The 23,897-nt window shown below is 36.4% G+C and overlaps 1 pseudogene; it reads left to right on the plus strand.

The window, feature by feature from the left end:
• LOC121258664 overlaps positions 1–23,897 on the plus strand; it is a 42,586-nt pseudogene that overhangs the window by 15,217 nt on the left and 3,472 nt on the right.

The raw sequence follows: 23,897 nt of genomic DNA on the forward strand, positions 1-23,897 counted from the left end.
AAAATAATAGTCTATATATAAATAAATTATATATAAATACATATATATAAAAATTATAAATAGTCTAATCTAAATTGGGGATTAAAAAATAAGCTTATAGTTGAAAAAAAAAAAAAAAACACAGGCCGAAATATAGGCCGGTACAGGCCGAAATTCAGGCCGGTACTACCGGTACCGGCCGGTATGGCCAGTATTTTGGCCGGTATGGAACAAATATAGTACTTGTACCGGTCGGACGGCCGAAAAGAAAAATTTCGGCCGTACCGGCCGGTACGGTACGAAATTTAAAACACTGTTTTTGACTCGTAATCAGTTGCCTATAAAAATAAACACATAATTTGCATAAATTTCTAATTGAACATGTGATTTTATTTAAAATCTAAACTACTAAAATAACCTATAATTCCTAAATCTAAAATCTTCCTAACATTATTCTCAACTGTTAATCCTAAAATGGTAGGGGTATTTTTGTAATTTAACTAACCCACCTAAAATTCATTCTACTGGTTTCATGCATTCGGGAATGGGTTTACGTGAGAGGCAATGGGCAGCGGGCTTACCGTGATCAACAACTAATGGCGACCCGTGGCTGGGCGCAGTGGCAACGTACTGTGGGAGACTGTTCGACTAAGATAGAGAGTGATGAGAGAGAAAACCAACATGATGAGAGAGAGGGAGAGATTACGGGAGGGAAGAACGCACAGCGTGAGGGAGAGAGAGGACCCATTATGAGGCCGTTAGAAGCTTGTGACGGACTAGGGTACCGAATAGCCCTTGGCAGTGGTTTCTGCGGGGTCTCGACGTGGAGGAGCTCTCGGTGGTGGTGGTTTGCAAGGGCTCACGTTGGGGACATACATATTGTATTTTGAGAAGCTAAAACAACGGAGGATGGTGCAACTCGGTGGCTTGTGGCCAAGCAGTGGTGTCGATTTCTATTTGTGCTTGCATAGTGGCTGAGGGAAGAGGCATGGGCTGCCTTCTCGTGGCTGCAATGCTGGTCTGACTTCCGTTGGCGATTCACTGTGTGAATGTCGTGAAGGGCTGGACATGGCTACTACGACGTGGATTTTTCCTTCGTGGCTAGTTTTGTGTGTGGTGGTTGGCTTGTGGCGGACTGCTGTGACTTACAACAACAAGAAACCCGAGAGGTAAATATCAGAGGGTGGATTCTGATATGCTATAGGGCTGAGGGGAGGTGGTGGAGGTTGTTTACGATGGAGGAGGGTAGCAGTGCAACTGGACCTATAGATTATGGGCGATGGCTGGGCAGAGGGGCTTGAAGTGGTTCTCAATCTAGGGTGGCTCTCAGTTGTTTTTCCCAGACGTGGACTAGAGGCTGTGCATGAAGTGTATAAATAGGGACGTGCATGTTGTGAGTCATGACTAACCAAAAAAGACGTGCAAGGTGGGGAGATATATATAGATGGAAGAAATTTGTTGAACGTGTTCAAATCGAAGTCAACCGCTTACTTTTGTAGGATGAAGAGCCGATCATGATGACTAAGAAGAGGAAAGGTGACGAACGTAGGGGTTTGTTCTGGAAATGTACGAGGAGAACTCTAATAAATCAGTGTAATAAGATAATGCAATAGTTGTAGAATTGTAATCCTATTGGGAGAGTTCTATTGAATGAGTTCTAGTGGGAGTTTGAGACGTGCATGGTTGTAGTTTATAGAGGGAATCAGTTAGGGGTTTTATTATGAAGATGAATCTAGAATGCTAATAGTGTCTGGAGTCTAACACTCACGAGCTTGGAGTTTAAAAAAAAAAAAATTGTAGCTTTAACTCTAGGTTCAAATAAATATAACTTATCCGATAAACTCTTTTATAGATTTTAACTCATTAATTGAATCTAATAAAATTATTCTTAATTTATTCTTAAAAATATAGGATCGGGTCATTGGCCGCCGTGCACAGGGGGGAGAGGGAAAGGTTTGTGCATGGATTGGGGTGCTCTGGTTTTGATGGATGTAAAACAAACACTTCTCTCCCTATGTTTGCTCTGTGCGATGGTGGTGGGAGGTTTGCTGCATGCTAGATGTGGGCATGAGGTCGTTGCACGCGGGAGCTACTTTGGTTTCCGTTGGACTGGGTTTCCACGTATAACACGGCTAGACGAGAGGGGATGGCAGTCGTCAGACATTTGTAAAAGATGGTTATGTGGCAACGAGACGAATGTGCAACGTTGATCGCTTACAACGTGATTTATTCAAGAAGAAAGAGTGACCGAGCGAGGTAGAGACTAGAGAGTAGCTCAAAGCACATTTATTCCATATAATTAAAATTAATAATAACAATATCGATAACTTGAATTAAATTTTATACATGGTATTAATGTAATTTAATAAAATTCATAATATTAATATATGTTAAAATAAAATATTTTTGATAATATAAAAGTTAAATAAATAAATAATATATTGTCTAATTTAGGTTCAACATACACCAACCTAAATAAATAATAGTCCATCAACATTCAATAACATTGGCCCATTAAATCTAATTTAGGCTCAATAAGATTATTTATATTCCAACCTTAGAAATATTAGGTCGGGTCGTTACAACCTAACTCTAAGACCCTGCGTGGGAACCCTTTATCTCGGTGTGAGAGTGCATGTTTCTGTGTGAGGAGTCGTTATCGTGAGTCTAACATCTGTGTCTAGCACCATGCCGTGTTCTAAAATTTCTTGTTTTAGATTTATATCTATAAAAAGCCCATTTGAGTTTTAACGAGTAATTTTAGAGTAAATTACATGTCCAGAATTTATTTTGATAGAGTATAGATTTCTTTGGGCCCAATGTTTGGATAAAGGCCCAAATAATAATTCACAGATCAAAGGGTTGAAATAATTAGAATTTGGCCCAATAAATTCTCCTAAAGGCCCGAAGATATTATTGGATGATGGATTTATTTTGGAGAGGATTAAGGACGGGATTATTTGTGAAATTCAAGCCCACGATGGTATCCAATTTTTTTAAACACATTAGGGTTTCAGTTTTAGAGTCCCCTTTAGGTTAAAATTCTTTAAACCCACGTCGCACGTCTTCCCCACGGCAGCCCATGGTTATTTCTTTTCACTTGCTCCCCAACCCCGCGAAGACCCAAGCCAAAGCACTTGGTGAGTCCACGTCCAGCAAGCAACCGTAGCCCCCTCTTCACCATGGAAACCGCCCACACAGCAAGCTACCATCAGCCACACTACCGCCCAAAGCCACCTTCAGCCCCTCCACTGAGATGCATTGCGCTTAACACTAGAACACGTTTAAACCACTGTGAAGCCCTCTATCAACCATTACACATACACCACGCAATGTCACGTCGTAGCACATGTAGCACTTGCCACCAGCGGCTGTTCAGCAACCTAGACGAGAACCACCAGCGTATGAATGACCACGTAGCTACATCGAGAGTCAAGCATGCTAGAAACCATTGTGAGCCACCTGCAAATAACAAAAAAAAAAAAAAAAAAAAAAAAAAAAAAAAGAAAGAAAAAGATCTCTGTTTTTACACGACGAAACAGAGCACCTTATCCCCTCCTCCTTCCATGGTTTCACCCTTTACCAACACCCCACTCAGCCACCGTGACCTCCCTCCCACACTCAACCTCTCCGAGTGCCGCCCCACTCTTCCGGCTAGAAAACCAAACCGGGTGGAAACCACATGCGATCACGTGGACAAACTCAGCATCACACGCAGATTGCACCACCATGTTCCGTAATCCAACGGAGTTCCACCACTGCTTCTCACAGGACAACCACCGTGCCCATTCCTCCACTCTCGATTTTTGTCTCACGGCAGTTTTCATTTTCCCATCTCAGGTGAGTGGTCCTCACTCTATTCAGTCTCTCGGTTAGTCTCTGTATTCCCTTCACAAACTGAAAATGCATGTTAACCTCTTTGTGAAAACCAAAACTCGTATAGTTGAGAGCTTAATCATTTGACGTATAGTTATTAACAGTTAGTCTCGTATAGTTGTGGTAGAAAGGTGACTGTATTAATTGGACGTGTTTTTTCAATGGACTGGGTTTTATCTTAGGCTTGATAATATTTGTGAAGGTTAATCATATGATTATTTGGAGGATGATGTGAAAATTAGAATATTTGGAGAAACAAGATTTCTAGGTATTTGAGGATTTTAGATTTTGAGGAATTAGAATAGGTTATTCATGTATTTCAGGTTTAGTATGAAGTACATGTTCAAGTGGAGATTTAAGCAAGTTACGTGATCATCTTATAGGTGAAGATTAATATTCGTTCGATACTATTGTGGAAAAATTCTGAAAAGTTAAGAAGTCTAGATAAGCAGGATTCCTATGTTAGACTTTGCATAAAAATAAAATGGGCTAAGATTGATTTTTAGAAACTACGCATGTTTTGTTATGAAAATAAATTTGAAATGACCTCAGTTATTTGTTTTGTTTTACTCATAAAATTCTTTATAAGAATAAAATATTTTTTGGTATGACTAATGTAGACATGAGCTTATTTTGACATTTTGTTATTGAACTAAGAAAAATGAGCGAATATGAAAATTTGATAATTTTTGCATACGACGTGAAGATGTTCTGAATCTGTTTTGAAAAATGTAGAATGATCTGAATTTTAGTACTTTGTTTTGATATGATGTGGAATCTAAAAAACTTTTGGTATGACTTTTTGATTCTGTTTTGACTCTGATTCTAGTACTGATATGGTGATTCTGATTCTGTTTTGGTCTGATATATGGTATTGTCATGAGTGATAATAGTGACCTCTGACCCTGTCACAGAATATAATAGTGACATCTGGCCCTATCATGGGATATAATAGTGACATTGAGCCCTGTCACGGGATATAATAGTGACCTCTGACCCTATCACGGGATATAATAATGACTTCTGACTCTGTCACGGGTTATAATAGTGATCTTTGACCCTATCATGTGATAAATAGTGGTCTCTGTTTTGAGTGCAATTGCTTTGGTAACATGATTATTTATGTTTTGCTTGACTTTCTGCAGAATGCACAACCTTACCACGGGGATTATACATGGTCTCTATTCTGATATGATGCTCTGATATGATATAATAAGATGAAGATGTTCAGTCATGTTGTGCCAAATGTGTCTTTGAATATGATAAGTTGGTTTTTGAATATGAACAGTTTGAAGTGTCACTCTGATTTTCTGATAATATGTATTTTTGAGATTTGCATATTGAAATTGAAATATTTTGTTTCTGCATTTTGAACTCTGTAAATGGTCATATTTACATACTAGTATATGTTCTCTGCTTACTGAGTTGTTAATAACTCACTCCTTATCTCCACAATATTTTTCAGATAAATTTTGATAGTTTAGCTGGAGAACAAGGGTAGAAAGTCTTAGTAAGGTGTGATGATCGTAGATGAATAAGTGCCCGAAGGTACAAATACTTATTTGAGACTCATAGTTAGTAAATTGATTATTTTTTATTATTTTGATGTGTTGAGTTAAGAATATTTTTGAATTTTTGGAGATTTTTTAATTTATTTTATTGAAGATTTTCTTTAGTGTTTTGGTGGAGGGATATTGATATTTGTTATATAATTATGCTATTGGAAATGATATTCAGCATTAGGAACTAGCTCTCCAGACCTTCGGGATCGAGGCATTACAGTGAGTCTATATGCATGGGACGGGACAGAGGATTCCCTGAACCACAACTCCGCAAAATGTTATCATGTACATCACAAAGGGAAGGAGAATGCCTCTTGGAGAGGGGTGTAATCGTATTTGGCCACATGACTTAATAGTCGGGATGTTGGATCTCCTGCCGTATCAAGTGGTGGGTACTTTGAGTTGGTTGAGGATGGATTATACAGATTTTCTACTTGCATTGAGGATGGATTATTACTCGTCATAGTATTACTAATGTGTGTGTGAGGATTTTTTTTTAAATGTATTTTGCATAAAAAAACGACAACTTTCCGAGAGGGTGATATCTCACCATGCCTGTGTATATATGTGTTAATTGAGAGGGTGATTCCTCACCATGTTAAAGGCATGCATGTAGCTATAAGAGTGATGGTGATTCCTCGTCACGCATATACGTGTTTGTCTAGTATTTTCATTAAAAGTTTTCATAGCATTTTTGGTAACATTATCTCTATTAACAATCTTGTCATAGCCGCCTAATCTACTTATAGTTTCTTTCTTGAAACCATAGACTTTGATGCAGGTTCAGACCCCTGCATGTAACACCCTATTTCCTATAATTAGGGATGTTACGTGTTTTCATAAAAATAATATGGCAAGTGATATCATATTTAATAAAATAGATATTTATTTTATAAAAAAGAATTATTTAATAAAAACATGTCTCCAAATAATATTAAATGATATAAACTAAATAAAATTCATGTAATAAAAACAATTTATTCTAAAAAGTTTGGGAGTTAATTGACTACTCCATCTAATCTTGGCCCGCCTGCTCGTGTTCCTCATCCTCACCTGGATGGTTAAAAAAATATGAAATAAAACTAAAATGAGTCAAATACTCAGTAAGAAACTTATCACAACGTAAACATAATATACATTGGATTTTTGATAAATTTTTTCATGTTGAAAATTTAAAGTTATGATCATTTTGTATATGCTTATGACATACATGACTTTTTTTAAATTATCTTACTTATCTAATTTATCATACTTATCTTATTGGCCAACACACTTAATCTTGTGTGCGAGGTTGGGTATTGACCTCACATCTTGTGGCCACAATGGGAACCACTAATTGTATTCTAGCATACTATGGTGGACTACACTTAGATCTGTGGCTTGCACATCCACCCATAAGAGTCACATTGGTACCATGCATCTAAATAATCATCTTATTAACTGATCTTATCTTATCTTATACTTGAAGATAAGGAAGCTTAAGTATCTTATACAATGCGAGATGCATAACATAAATAATACATACATAACTATAAAATGCTGAATTAAATGTGGTGTGGAATTTAACATGATCGTGGATTATAATGAATGATATGCTTGCATAAATTATGACATACGTTATACATAAAAAGAGACTATCAATAATTGGCTTTAGTAATAATAATCTAATTGTATTAATCCTAATTCATAATCAAACCACTTACCTCGTATCGCTAATTCCAAAGTCTTGCCTCGAAGATTGTTACCTATACAAAGTGGACAGTGCTAGCGAGCCGCCCAACATTTATTGTTGGATGTACCGCTAGTTGAAATTTGTTCTATTTTTTTTTCAATATTTTTTTAACATATTTAATTATTAAAAAAAATTAAAAAATATATATAACTTCACTACTAGTTAATTTCTTAATCACTAAATAAAAAAAATTAAAAAAAAATTAAAAAATTAAAATATTCAAGCAGTAACTTTGAAGAATGAGAAGTCTAAGTAGTACTTTCCATACCTAGTATCATATGTCACTAACTTTCTAGAAAGGCGTGTAATAATATTTTATTTAATAAAATTCCTACTATGGGAGATAACATTAATAATTAAACATTTTTATCAAAACTTAATAAATATTAATATTATTTAAATTCTAATAACATATCTATTTACTACGAAATAAATATTAAAATTATTAAATTAAATAGTGGAAATTTCGTATAATAGGCTTAAACAATTTAAAGTGTTCAATAAAATTAATCTCTTATTATTTATTAATGTAATTCTTATTGGAAAACTTTATATAATTTTATTTCCATAATTGCTATCTGTATAATTTAAGTTTCTGAGTTAAAATCGTCTACTTTAAACCAGCTTCATTAACTCATAGAAGTAAGTCCATAGCAAGATAAAGAAACCGATTACAATCTGTCATAGTTACAGTCTATAAGGGCAGTAACGTAATAATGGCACTTAAAAAGACTACTACTAGTACTAGTATTGTTACAGTGCAGTTAAGAAATAGCATTTTATAATGGTCTGCACATGCTTAACCCCCAAAAAGCATAAAAGCAACTTTCTAGTGAAAGGAAATAAGGGTGAATTTGTAATAAAGTTGAATCTTCGTGTGCTTTCTGAAGAGTCAAAGGCAATCCAAACTTTAACAAAGCATTACTGGTACGAACGGAAAAGGAGAGTGACGGAAAATAATTTAACTCGCTGATCGCTGCAAAACAAGGGCATAAATGTAATGAACCTTCTCGTGAAGGAAATATTAATATAGAAAATAAAAGAGATCAAGGACAAGACACAGATAATACTAGATGAATGTAACAATCATGCGAGAGATGAACAATGAAGAAGATGAAAATAACAATGCCTTGAGATATTCGAGATTCCCAATTCTTCCAATGAAAATAACAATAGTTCAGCAACATACTCTCATTTTCTCTACATATACTGAAAATTCGACAGGAGCTAACTAAGGCCTTGGGCCCATGGGCCACTAAACAACCTTAACTCAACTAAGTTGGACATCAAGCCCAATCCACTTTAATGAGACTCATTTAGTTATTAAACTCATCTCAACTCATAATTATAATTTTTTTTTAAATTTCAATACAAAATATAATAAACAATTCAATTTTTTTAAATTCTAAAATAATAATAATATTAAAAAAATAATATTTTAATAATATTTTATCATTCCAATTCAACTCAACTCAATTCAGTTCAACATTCAAACACAACCTCAACGTAATATCATTCCAAAAGGTTACCAGGGTGACCAGCTTTACAGAACTTGAAGAAATTCCTTTTAACCTTGAGGACACGCATATTTTTATGGATGGGCTTAATGCCTTCTATCACTCGTTCATTACTCATTTTATTTATTTATTTTTTTAATTTTACTTAATAGTTATAGAAGTGATTATTATTAAAATTGTATATTTTTTTTTAATGATTAAGAATGTTAAAAAAATACTTAAAAGAAAATAATAAAAATTTCAAATATATTATAGAATAGTAAACGGGTGGTATGAATTAATAAGCCTATCATTATCCAATATTTATTGAAAGAATGAGGCCACATTTGGAACTTGGACTGAACTAGTTCAGTCTAATTTTAAACTGAGTCTAATATCTAAACACTCAACTCTCAAATTACTAAATTCATTTCAACTCAAAACTTCTTTACATACGGGACTCACAACCTTTTTTAACTTTCCATAAATACATATAAACTTATCTTAACATCCAAACACTTCTAAACTTATCTTAGGTGAGCTCTATAAAACTTACATCACCATCTCAACTCACTACTATTCATGAAGAATTCAACTCAATTCAACATCTAAACGGGGCCTGTCAGGTTTGGATAATGAGTTGAGATGAGATGAGTTGAGATAAAAATTGAAACTTGAATAGAATAATATTTTCTAATATTATTATGTTTTTGAGATTTGAAAAAGTTGAATTGTTTATTGTATTTTGTGTGGAAGTTTGGAAAAGTTGTAATGATTAGATGAGATGAGATGAAATGCTATTTGTATCCAAACCTAGCCTACTTAGAGGATTTGGCAATTTATCAGTGAGACTTGGTCAGTAGTGTTACGATAAACACTGCAAGTCTTAACTAATTATTTTATCACGTTTATTTATTAATAGTGAAATGATCAAATTAATACTAATTTGAATTAAAATATTTATAATAATATTTAATAATTAAATACCCAATATTATAAAATAATAATAACAACTAACGATTATATTTATTTTATATGTCCTAAATAATGATCAATATGTTATGCGACATGACGCAAGCGGAAGAAGAATCAATCTCGCTCGAGTCCTGATTATGTGGACTAGTACCTGCCTTAGTACCAGTATCATTCGTAGCTACCTTGTGCCTTCCGTTAGGATGTATAGTATTAAGTCTGGCGACTATTTGTAATCAGTTTGCCACCTTATGGCGACTAAACTTATGTGTTTTGGATTATGTCATATTTTGAGGTTTTAATGAAGGGCGAGAAGCCTTTTTTCCATAAAATTGTCTTTTTTTTTTTTTTTTCGTAAAGCTCAACATTCTAGTACTTAAATATTAATGTTGTCACCACAACGTGTTCTACTTAAATTTGACTGCAATTACATAAGTTAAATATCTTACACATGTATTTCTCTCTGGAAAATCACACGCCTACATCAATTCTCTCTTGGTTGTTGATCGATTGGCCAGGATCCTTGCACCACATATCCTCACCTAAATTTTCATAAGGAACACAATGCCAAAGTTATGGAACTAATATAAGGGCAAAAGTCAAAGCATGCTTGGATGGTGTGAAGCTGGGCTTGAAATTGCAACTTTCAATGGTGATGATTGAATCCAACTCAAGGATTATTGTAAATTGGTGGCATGGAAATGGTGTTTATTAGGCAGTAACAGATGATTGGGAGAGGATATGCTAGCTCGATTGAGACTCTATTATTTCTTTCTTCCATGTCTTTAGGGTGGTTAATAAAGTTGTTGACCTCTTAGTAAAGGATGGGGCTAAAGGCCGAAGTGGCGAGTTCTCTACTGTCTCTAGAAAAGTTTTTGGTATTGTAATTGTTGACAGACTAGGTTTACCAGTATTGCATTGTTGATTTAGTTTGTTATCGTGGTATTCCTCCGTCATAAGTGGAGGTTTATCAATAAAATTAGAGTTTTGTCTTCTTTAAAAAAAATGTGCCCTAATTTTGTGTGGCCCAATATTTGTTTTTCTTTAACACTCAATTTACTCATAGGTGTGAAGACCCCAAACTCCTTTGAGATTTGACAAGCTTAAAGAACGAGGACATGCAACACAAGATTATATACCTCCGTTCATGATAGTTAAAATGTAATGCACATAGCATACTTCTAACAATATGCAATAAATGCGGCAGATAAATTTTTGTTTTGAACAATAAACGTTGTACCAGAATGCTAATCCCAAAACATAAATGATTTCCATCCATATTCGCATAAACAAAGGTCACATCATTCGTTCAACTAATCTGTAAACAAAATAGCATAGTATTGGAGATAGAACTCCATAATTACAAACAACAAAAATCTAATCTAAATGCCAAGCCGCTCGCACAGCTCATCTATCAACTCCAAAATAATATCCAAAAAAATAATATCTAAAAACTAGAGGATTGACTCCATAAGCTCCCCGAGGCTCCTTGGTGTATTCGACATCGTTTAGTTGGGGGTGCATTGTTCCTCCATTCCCTAATACATCGTCTACCATTCCGGAGGAATGGTAATTGAAACTACCACAGTGAGATTTTATAAATTCTCAGCAAGTATACACCTAAGCTACCAACAATATAAATTAAGCATGCATGATAGTAAACATGACATATATCTTGATGCACATGGGCTTGCTTGTAAAAAAACCCAACTTTAATGAGCATGGCATGCTAGCTTGCCTAAGATAAACTTATATATGATGTCTTGTCTCATGGGATTATCATGATATCTTGCTTCATGGGGCACCGTGATGTCTTGTTTCATGGGGCTATCTTGATGTAAACTTAACATTCATGTTTGACTTAAAAGATATTTCATGACATGCTTCCATGCTTCATGACATGATAGTCGTGACATGTGACATATATATATGTTTGATATACATAGCAACATGGCATGACATAAAATAATTCAATTTAATAGGCATAAATAAAACATGTATATAATTGCATGAAGCTTACCATCTTTCATACATAAACATACTACAAGTAAGATAGAAGCTAACTTATAGAATTTTGAGTGTAACGTAAACATAGTCTAGGCTGAAATGATAGACGTTCTAGGGTTAGAATTTCTCACTTAACCATATAAAATATAATTTACTAATTTAGATCTTAATTTACAAAATTACCCCTTCACTTTTGAAAAATTATAAATTAGCCCCTAAACTTATGAAAATCACAAACGGGTTCCAAAACTTATCAAAATTTATATACCTCATGTCGATTTCATTCCAAGTCCATTTGTGGGCTTAGAATTTACACAAACACTCCACTAGGCCAAATCTAACATATGCTAGAAATCATGTTTTGCTTGCTATTTGGCCCTTAAACACATCATCATGCCTAATCCGATTTAAAAACTCATAAATATCAAATCCCTAGTTCTAATATCATGTCAAGACACCGAATCAAGAATTTTTAAAGACCATAATCTTGCCATTTCAAAGAATCATACAACACATCAAGATTAGGTCAAACCGAACCTAATCTTGGTGTCTTCGGCTTTTCTCTTACGTTTTAACACCAAGGACTTAAAAAGTTCATAGATATTAACCTCTAACATGTTAACCACTCAATCCTAGTTGATAAAATGCATTACCAAGCAACAAAACTCAACTTACTCAACATGTAAAAATCAGCTTGCACGAAAATATTTAACCCGAAACTTAAACATGCATTGGCTTGAGCAAAAATACTATACCTTTATTTGCATGCATAAAATCTTGAAACAACACATCCATATACCTCACATTCAAGTTTTAACTTGATCTGAGCACCATATTTAGCATATCTTAGAAAATCACAACATCAAAACAACCATAAACCTGAGATCCTCTAAGCCATCCATAAAAACATACTCTTTGCATGTTTATCAAAATTCCAACAAAAACCTTAGTCATAAACCTTTAAAAATCCAACTTAATCCATAAATCAAAGATTTAAGAACAATATTTTAAAAAAATCAAAGCCATGGATTAGAGTTTCTAAGGCTAAAATGACAAACTAAACCAAACTAATCTGATGTTGATGGGTTCAGTTTGCTAGAGGATCATAGCAATACTCAAAAGCACCGAAATTTATAAAAATTTTCAACAAAACAACACAAACTTCCAAAACATATCAACAAACTCCAAACCAAGCACCATACCACCAATAACTCATCCTCCAACCTTCAAACTTCCAATAAAAATTAACTAACAATGTAACCCCCGCTCCTTTCTTCTTATGTAAGCTTCTATTTTCTTAAGTAAAATTTCCTTCTTTCTGACGTAAGCAAATTCCGGTGATGGAATTATGCAACAGTCTACCATTATTTCTGGCGACTGCGAGTATCGTCATGTGTGCCGAACCGTGACGACGTGTCTCTCTCGATATTAGGTGACTTCTAAGGCATGCCTAGTGTTTTAAATGTATTGGAAATATTTATGTGAGGTATTTCCAGTATCGTTGATTTAAACTTGTTTTTAATTGAGACAATTATAATATTTTGAAGAGCTCAAAAATATTATAATTGTCGGAGATCATTTTAATATGAATTATTAAAATAATTCCAATTATTTAAAATATTAAGGGATTTAAATTATGTTGAAAGCTTTAATTAAATTAAATGGTTTCATCATTTTAAATATATTAAATAAGACTTCATCATTTATTAATGATGAAGAAATATTATTTTAGAAACTAAAGTTAGTTTAAAATAATATTTACCTTAATTCCTCTAAGTGCTTTTAATTAAGTTAACGTTTACGCATTAAAAATCTGTATTTTAATCCCCCATCGTTAGATCGTTACGCGGACCCCAAGACGAAGGGACTGGATTTAAAACCCAGACCCCTCTCTCTTTCCCCTCACTTTTTCCTCCCCTCTCTCTCTCCTCTCTCTCTCTCCTTTGGCGTACGTAGTACGCAACACGCAGCAAGCCCGGAGCCTCCATCGCTCAGCCCGGCGCTGTCGTGCGCCGCCCACTCTCACCACCGACACCGTTGATCTCCTCTCCCCCCGGCGAGTCCATCCATGGCAGCCCCTCCCTCTCACGTTCTCTCTTCCTCTCCCTTGGAAGTGCAAAGCCCGAACGGGCTTGATGGCCATTGAGCCGCCATGCGCCGTCCTCCGGCGCCACCACCTCCACGGCAGCTTCCTCTGCCACCGGTCATCACCCTCCAGCGAACTCAGCCCCTCCCATGTAGCCACCTTCCTTGTAGCACGCACGTAGAAGAGACCCACGCACGGCTTCACCGTGCGCGACCTCTTTGCGTAGCCATGCGTGACTCCCATGGCCACCAGGCACCACCGTGAGCCACCATAGCTCCTCCCCTTCCTCCTCCATGTGACCTGAGGCCTATAGCCTCTTCTCCACGCACGAGCTTCCCTCTCTCTCATGCACGGGTTTTACACCGTGCACCGCCACCCACGGTGTGTGACCACCACCTCCAGCCTTCTCAGGCCACCACCAAGCCAAGCCAACCACCCACGGCCCCGATCTGTCACCCATGCACGCACACTCTCTCTCACTCTCACACGGCTTCTCCTCTATTGTGCGGCCAGATCCGCCGCCGTGAGCCACAATGGTGCCACCTCGATGCCACCACAAGATCCACCGCACCTCCCTTAGCTGAGCCCTAGGGTCAAACCACCACTTTATGTGGTGGGTAATCACTGCACGTGATGGACAGTCACTGCGCGTGACTCACCGCCACTGTACACAGCTAGAGCCGCCATGTTATGCCCCTCATCACCATCACGAGGCCTTCACGAGCTCTTCCAAGACCACACTTAGCTATCCAAATGCCCAAACAGTCAACGTACGTGGGTTAGCCGCCACGTACGACCCTTCCGGCATCATCGGCTGTGACGATCAGCGAGCAACGCACAGGTTATCCCGTCGATGGTATAACCCTCTATCTCTCATTATTTATGTTAGATATTGATTAGTTGACTAGGTTGTGGACTGTGTTGTTAGTATTAGGGGAATGACTGTGTAGTATTGAGATGTGCTGTGTAGGGCGCTGTGAAGTGTTAGGCATGTCGATATAGTGTGGTGATGTGAAGTGCTGTGTATGTGAAGTGTTGGGCATATCTGTGTAGTGTGGCTGAGGAGTATGTGTAGTATTGGTGTCGTGGCATGTGGAGTGGGAACAGTACACGCTGAGTGTACTTTGTGTGTGGCGTAGTGTGACATAAAGAGAGTGTATGTAGAATTTACTCTCCTGGCGTATTGTAAAATGGGAAAGTACACGAGGAGTGTACTCAGTATGGCGTGGTGTGTGAATGGAGTACGCGTGAAGTGTACTCCATGTGGTGGAGTGACGCACCATATGGCGGGTATGCCATCATGGTGATCTGGCGTAACGAGTGTAAATAGAGTACATGTGGAGTGTACTCCATGTGGTAAAGTGATGCACCATATGGCAAGTATGCCATAACGGTGATGGGTTGTAGCGTGTACGAATGGAGTACACGAGGAGTGTACTCCATGTGGTGGAGTGATGCACCGTATGGCGGGTACGCCATAATGGTGATGTGGCGTGTATGAAGAGAGTACACGTGGAATGGACTCTATGTGGTGGAAAGATGCACCATATGGCAAGTGTGCCATGATGGTGATGGGTCGTAGTGTGTGTAAAGGGAGTACACGAGAAGTGTACTCTATGTGGTAGAACGATGCATCATATGGCAAGTATGCCATAACGGTGATGGGTCATAGCGTGTATGAATGGAGTACACGAGGAGTATACTCTATGTGGTGGAGTGATGTACCATATGGCGAGTATGCCATAATGGTAATGTGGCGTAATGTGTGTGAAGGGAGTACATGCAGAATGTACTCCATGTGGTGGAGTGATGCACTGTATGGCGGGTACGCCATAATGGTATTGTGGCGTTTATGAAGAGAGTACACGTGGAGTGTACTCTATGTGGTGGAAAGATGCACCATATGGCAAGTGTGCCATGATGGTGATGGGTCGTAGTGTGTATAAAGAGAGTACAAGAGAAGTGTACTCCATGTGGTAAAGTGATGCACCATATGACAAGTATGTCATAACGGTGATGGGTCATAGCGTGTATGAATGGAGTACACAAGGAGTGTACTCCATGTGGTGGAGTGATGCATCGTATGACGGGTATGCCATATTGATGATAGGTTGTAGCGGGTATGAAGGGAGTACATGTGGAATGTACTCCATGTAATGGAGTGACGCACTATACGACGGGTATGCCGTAGTGGTGATGTACCGTAATGTGTGTGAAGAGAGTACACGTGGAGTGTACTCTATGTGGTGGAGTGATGTACCATATGGCGAGTATGCCATAATGGTGATGTGGCGTAATGTGTGTGAATGGAGTACATGCAGAATGTACTCCATGTGGTAGAGTGATGCATTGTATGGTGGGTATGCCATATTGATGATAGGTTGTAGCGTGTGGAAATGAAGTATACATGGAGTGTACTCCACGAGGCAGCGACACTCCGTGTGACATGTCGCAGAAATAAGGATGGTTGTGTAGTTGATGGGCGTAGAACGTGGTGAATAGTGTATGGAATTGTGGAACAATGTCCCGAAGTAGTTATGGTGTAACATGTAGTCTGAGGTGACAAGTGTCACCGTGATGGACTTATGGCTAGGAGTATGCGTGAAGTAGCAGAACAAGTATAAGAGTGCGTAGCGGAAGCATGACTGGGCAACGTCACGAAGTGACGTGGTTACTGACAGTCGTGCTTATGATGGATAAGGAGTTAGCTTTGGAATGGCATAACGGGAACGTGACGAGATGTCACAATGTGACAGGAGTACGTGAGGAACCGTACTCGTGATGAGTAAGGAATTGACGAAGAAATGACATAGCAGGATGTCAGGTGACATGACAAGGTCATTGTGTAGCTTAAGAGTAGTCTCGAGCTATGTGACGTGACGCAAGGCATAGTTGTGAATGAAGCCTTATCGCACTAAGTGTTGGGATGAACTGTAAAAAGGGACGGATAGCATGAAAAGTCATGCTAGCCGGGTTAAGAGAAGGTTGGTATCGGAGTATGGCCCTTATCCTTACGAACAGGTGATCAACATATTATATGTTGATCTTAAGTGATAAAGGGGTATGGTACATGTGTAATCTAGTTAGACACATGTGCTGGATGGATTCACCATATGTAATGGGTAGTCTGTCCTGAGTGCAGTTACACAATGCTTAAGCCTCCGAGTTGGCTTAGAGCCGTGTGGCTTGTATGGATGAGAATGAGGATTAGTATGGGCTAGGATGTATGGAGGTAGTGACGGGTATATTGTCTAGGATTGGGATGCGTGCCTTAGTTGGTCTGAGTCATGCATCAAGATGAGTTCAATAAGAAGAGTAAGACGAAGGTCTTAGTGTCTTAATCTTAAGGTGAATCATGGGTTCGTTTTAGTGGATGAGCACTCAAGGCAAGACGTTGAGTTGGAAGATGTGGTGATCGTAAGTGGTCCCCGAAGGTTTTAACATAGTAAAGAGCACGTAAGTGCATGGGATAGAAGGAGAGTGTTCCAAGTATAGTGTAGTTCTATTTATGGTTTAAGTTGCTTATGTACTAGATAGAGAATGACGTTAAGGTTATGTATGCATATAGGTTGCCAGCTGACACGCGCATGAATGGACTGCATGGTATGAAAGTAGCATAAGTCCAGGTAAGTATTACGTTCATGCCCTTCTAGAGTTTTCTAGAAATTACAAAACGAAAATGAAACACTTTTCTCTTTAAGAAAATGCTTACGAAAGAAGATGCTATGCTTTCAAATGTATATGTACGTAAGGCCCCTCCATGAAAGCCCTTTTTTACGCACCCAAAGTTATTAATTGTACACATGCGAATGGTTGACTATAAGATATATCTATTGTATGTATTTTCTAAGAAAATGAACTTGACGTAAATGCATGAAAGACGAGTTTGAGCCGACGCCTTCACGGATCCTACGAACCGACGCTGTCGCGAGTGCCACGAGGTGATACTCGTGGACACCGCGAAGGCCGACGTTCAAGGTGATGCTTGCAGATGCCGTGAAAGGCGAAGTTTAAGCCCGTGCTCTATGTTTTATGGACGGTACGAACTGATACTTTTATGAATGCCACGAGGTGATGCTCGTGGATGTCATGAAAGATGATGTTCAAGCCCATGCTCACGAAATGATATTTTTTTATGAAAAGAAATGTTTTCTCATGAAATGACTGTTAAAGGAAAGAAATAACTGAATAAAAGCTCCAGCTCTTTAGAGCTGACATGAATGAATGAAAGAATGAAAGGAAAGCATGAAATGTATGAAAATACGTAACTGCCACATGAATGATTGAAAAGGGATACCCTATGAATGAATGGGCAGATTGCAATGCTGAGTAGTAGTACTGGCAGTTCACCCAGTGCTGCACCCTAATGGAATGGGATTCCAACCTGTGGCCACGGGCGAGTCCATTGGCCATAGGGCCGCTAATCCTAACACACGGGGCGTAACAGTGTGTACTGGCCTATGAAAGTGAAAGAAAGAATATATGTATGTATGTACGTACGCATGCACGAATGCACTTTAAGAAATAAAGGCACTGACGGGGAACACGTTTTACGAAAAGAAAGTCCATTTTCAAAGGAAAATCCCGTCCAATGACATTTTTAAATGAACGCAAGTATGCACGCATGCATGTATGTATAGTATGTACGAATGATGAATGCATGAATGAAAACCTACATTATTATATTTTAACTGTATGAAGTATTGCTTACGAGTCTTCGACTCATTTTAGTTTTTATGCATGTCCCTCTCCACTCGCAGGAACGGAATGAGAAGTACGCATCAGGACAGACGCGGCCATGGAAAGAGCACAGAAGTCTAGGCATGGGTTTTAATCGTACGAGGGACCCTTTTATTGTAAGATTAATGTTTTCCGCTGTAAACCTCTCTTATTGTAAAAGCACATTTTATTTTATAAACGTAGAGTCTTGCACCCTGAGAAGAAGCAAAAAGTTTTAAATCGGACAGTAATTCCAGTCGTCCTTTATAAAAAAAAAGAAAGAGTCACACCACAAGGATAGGCATTACAAACAATCTCCCAAATATTCAAGGCTCATAGTTTTATAAAAATACAAGATATTAGGGATAGGAAGGGAACTTACAAACTTGGAAACAAAGAAGGAAAACTGCACCAAGCTTTTCTCTCCAAACTTTCTCTCAGTTTCTGTCTCGGAAAAAGGATGAAAATTTGCAAAGTGTGGCAGAATGAGAGGGGGTGGCATGGGGCTATAGGGGCTGACTTGGAGTGGTTGAATTGTCTGAAACTTGATGTGAAGATGGCTTGTGCAAGTGGAAAGAAACTGCGAGAATTGAGGGCTGGAACTCGGTTTCCAAGTGGGTGACTTTGAGATGAGTTTGCTTGCTTGTTTGACCTTCCATAAAGGACATTATTTGGGGCTAAAATCAAGGTACAAGTCATCCACGGAGTGTTACTTCAAGGGGGGAGAAACTGGTGTTAGAAGCTAAGGAGAGCTAGAGGGTTTTGGCTAGAACAAGTAAGTATAACCGAATGACATCCATTTAATTTATAGATGGAGTTTCAGTTAGGGTTTAGAGTCCATATGCAATTGTTTTGCTCAAATATATGTGCCATGGTATAAGGGGTTGGATGAGGGTGTAACAACTTGTACTTGAGTGGTTGGTTGCTTGTAGAAGTGGTTTAAACCAAGAGAGAAACACTTAGTCAAAATCAAGTGGCATGATTAGGGTTTGGAAAGTTTAGGGTTTTGCATTCCACAAGGATTTGGGGTTTTGGTTTCCCTTCATCAATTTGGAGTTTTATTACGGTTGAAATTCTGTTTGTTGGCTGGCCATTGAGGTACTTGATTGGGTGGAATAGTAAAATGTGTAAGAATGTATATTGACTTACTTGGTTTTCACTTCATTCACCTTGCACATTTGTACTTCTCTTGACAAGTCTAATGTGGGCTCTAAATGGAGGGTTGTGATGGTGTCACGTATATAAAAAGATTTTCTAGTGATCCTAGGTTGATTTGGACATCCTCATGGCGATTTGTTGGTTGTTTGGACTAGGTGGCTCTTCAGCTGGCCTACTATTCATTTAAAATCTTTGAAACTTTTTCTTACACGATAAAATTCTTAATATTCATATGAATCTAATGATGCAATTATTCTCACCAAATTATACTCCTAAGTGCCTTAAATTAATAAAAAAGGCAAAAGCATTTTGTCCTTGTAGCAAATCATAATCCGATTGCGCTAATGGACTGCAACCTAATTGATCACTCGACTCATGAAATCATTTCAGGATTTCATGGCATTTATAAGGTCTAAAGAAATTCTTTCTATCAAATTTCTTTTGAGACATTACAATAGGTATGCTACAAACCAATTCTCCCTCATCACTCTTTAATGTATCTTTTATAACATCTTTCTTCCATTTTCCACTATCTACATCGATAAACTCTTTGACTTTTGAGTCTTTGTTTAGAATCTTTATTGGGATTGAATGTAGTAAGTTGAGGGAGTTGGAATTTATTGAACTAGTTAAAGCTCATATCATGAGAGTCGGAATTTGTTTCATAGTCCTCTCCTCTCCTTTACCTGCTATGAAATAAATGGTAGATAATAATTTAAATTACATAATATATTAAGAGAATAAGATGAGATGGCTTGATTTGTAACAAAGAATATGCTTAAGCTTTTATATATAAACTACAATACATGGAAAATCTTTCAATTCTTAAAAATTACAGAGGATGGTGGTGCAATTGGCCTAGGGAGGCAAGATTGAGGTCTAGGGGTGAAAACCAACCATATCGGCGCAGTTTTTGACAAAACTGCAGTCGACCAACGGAAGGGATTTTCATGGAAGAACTGACCGGATCGGTTGATGGGGAGAAGAAATACTGGCCGTACCGATTTTGGCTATTCTCAGTAGGTTCTTGATCCCCCTAGTGTGAGGTTTGTCTGAAAGAGTAGAGAGAGAAAGTGTTGTAGTTTGAGAGAGAATGAGAGAAATCGGAGAAGGAGATGGGAGGGTAAGAAGATGATCTCAAATTGAAACGATGCCGTTTGGTTTAAAATCAAACGACGTCGTTTCACTTAAATATTTTTTCTTTTTGTATATGTTAGGTCTAAAACGACGTGGTTTCAAGTGAAACAACGTCATTTTAACTGAGATATATATAATATTTATTTAATCAGTAAGTTCGGCAGTTTGAACTAGGTTCAAATTGGAACCGAACTTGCTAACGTTTGTTTTAAGGAATTTTTATCGCCGTCCGACCGGTTCTCTATTGGTTTCGACTAGTTCCTTGCTCCGACGGTCGGTCTGCATCAGTGCCGATTGGTTACGTTGGTTGTTGTGCAACCCTATTATGACATCCTCAATTTTATGATTTTGAGTTTAATAGGCTATTTTGTTAAGCACATAAGACTTGATTGATTGATTTGATGGTATCATGTGAGAGATTTATTTGAAAACTCGGGCAAAAACTTGGTAGGTTTTTTTTTGGATAGAAAATAGTAAATAGAAGATAGAAAATATAAAAGAAATTCAAATAGAAAAGAGAGGAGGAGAAAAACTTTAGGCTATATTTTTATTATTTTTAACTGTGATTGAATATTTTTATTCTTTTTAAGTGTGATTGAATATGTTTTTTTATAATAATGCTAGAGCTCTCGCTGGGCTCTAGTATGTGTTTTATTATGTGTTTTTTTTAGTTTTTTTTTTATATAGATTTTTTAACAACTTTAAATATTTTGAAAAAATAGAAAAATTCACAATATTATTAAAAAATACTTTCTTAATCATGAAGTAAAATAAAAAATATTTTTTTTATAATTTTTTTATTTTACTTCATGATTAATGAAGTATTTTTTAATGATTTTTTTTTTACTTTCTAATTAAGGAAGTGTTTTTAATGATGTTCTAAATTTATTTATTTTTTAAAAATATTTAAAAGTGTTAAAAAAAATTTATATAAAAAAATAACTTTAAAAAAAATATATGAAAACACATGCTAGAGCTCCAGCGGGAACCCCCAACGGAAATAGTAGTAATGTCCTATTTTTTAACTGCCACCGTCTCTGGTGCCGTGGTGGGAGACCACCCGGCACCACCAACATTGGTAGAAGCAGATATTTTTATGTGGGGAGATAGCTTTTTTAACATGTAATAATTATGTAAAATAAAAATAAATAAACCTAAAGTTTAATTCTACAGTAAATCATAAAATCATAATTATATATAGAAGTTACATGATCTGAGTAAAATCATCTTTAAAGAGAACTTTCATTTTGAATAAAAAAATTTATAACTTGCCATATATATATATATATATATATATGTAGAAATAAGATTCTAAAATACATAACTTAGCATCTCCTTTAAATTTTTTGTGATAGTCTTTCATGCAATAACATTTATTCATTATCGTTTTCGTAAAGACAATTTTAAAAATTTTGTTTCTCAATAGAAACTAACATGTCATTTTTCATAAACTTATCTTTCATTCCAGTATATAAGTTAGTTTATTCCAGTTTTATTTAAAATTTGGATATTTTAGTACCACATTTAGTATATAATGTTACAATTGAGGCATCAAATAATTTTTTTTCTTGTTTAATGAAATCAAATGGATTAAATTTCTCAACTATTTTTTCATACAAAATGTCAACCTTAAATGATTCTTTTAGTATTTATTTCATTTTGGATTTCATATTAAGGGGTTTAGAAAAGTATAATCAAGAAAAGTTTGGAGTCCATACTAATAAATTATTTATTTCCATAAATTTAATTTTAGTTTTAAGCAATTTTTAGAATTTACCCATCAAATTAAAAGAATTGTTAGGGGTACGAAATTAATTTTGAAGGGACCCCATTATAGTAAATACACGATAGATAGAAATTAAGAAATTTTGGACCATATAAGAAAAGGGTGGCCGCCCACACAAGGATAAATTTGTATTTTTTTAATCATTTTTTAAAGTATTTTTTTAGCATTTTTAACCATTAAATAAAAATTAACTTTTTTAAAATTACTTTCTTAATCAGTAAGTAAAAAATTAAAATTAAAAAAATTAAAATACTTCAGCAGTAAGTATGAGCAGTAACATTGAGAGACTATGTAGCATTTAAAAAAAAAAAAAAAGAAAAAAGAAAAAAGAGAGCAGAGAGAGAGAGAGAAGAAGAAAATAGACATTTCTCTGTATATGATCTCCTCGTTGCCCAAGTTTTCACTTTTTCTCTCCAGATTTCTTCTCACTTTCATCATTATTCTTTGAAAAATGATAAGGAGCCCCGTTTTGGGTTTTTTTTTTTTTTTTTTTTTTTTTTTTTTTTTTTTTCCTGATTGCATTTTTAAATTTTTTTTGAATTAGTGATTAAGAAAATATTTTTTAATAATATTATGAATTTTATTCTTTTTTTTAAATATTTAAAAGTGTTAAAAAAATAATGTGAAAATCTTTTTTAAAGATTTTTTTTTAATTTTTTTCAGTTATTTTTTTAATATTTTTAAATACTTAAAAAAATATAATATTATTAAACAATATTTTCTTAATGATTAAGTTAAAAAAAATTAAAAAAATAAAATAAAAAAAGCAATCGAGAAAAAAAAAAAAAAGGGGGGGCCAAAACGGGCTCTCTGGCATTTCTTATTCTTTTTTGGTCCAACCCTTTGGAAGCAAGAAGCTGGAATCATGGGTAACAAAAGTAACACCTACAGATTTGGGACCCAAGCAAGAACATATATAAAGGGTATGGAACGTGACATTAAACAACGTTTGTCATTCGTGAACTTGGTAAACAAGTCATGTTATAAAGCTATTAGATTCGTCAATGTTCCTTCTCTTAGAATTCAATCGCATGCTGCCACTTGTCACTTAGAGTGAGTTGCATGGGCTGACTACGTTAGGGGGAGTATACTTCGGCTAGAAGTAGTTTGTTCACAGTACCATCTTTCGGCGCCAGAGAGTAGAGACTGCTTTCTCTTTACCCTCGTCTATATATAGTTTGCTCACGAGCCTTGTTTTTCACCACACCAGCAATTCTACACTCAGTGCTTTCCTTTCAGGTCAGGCTCTCTCTCTCTCTCTCTCTCTCATTCCCTTCCCATTGAAGCCTTTTGTGAGCCTGATGGTTTTGTGAAATCTGAATGTTGGGTGGTTTCTGATCATTGGCTTGAATTGTCCTTTTGGTTTTGGATTATGGTGTTTTTGAGA

This window comes from Juglans microcarpa x Juglans regia, chromosome 3S (assembly GCF_004785595.1).
Source record: "Juglans microcarpa x Juglans regia isolate MS1-56 chromosome 3S, Jm3101_v1.0, whole genome shotgun sequence".
Taxonomy (NCBI): Eukaryota; Viridiplantae; Streptophyta; class Magnoliopsida; order Fagales; family Juglandaceae; genus Juglans; species Juglans microcarpa x Juglans regia.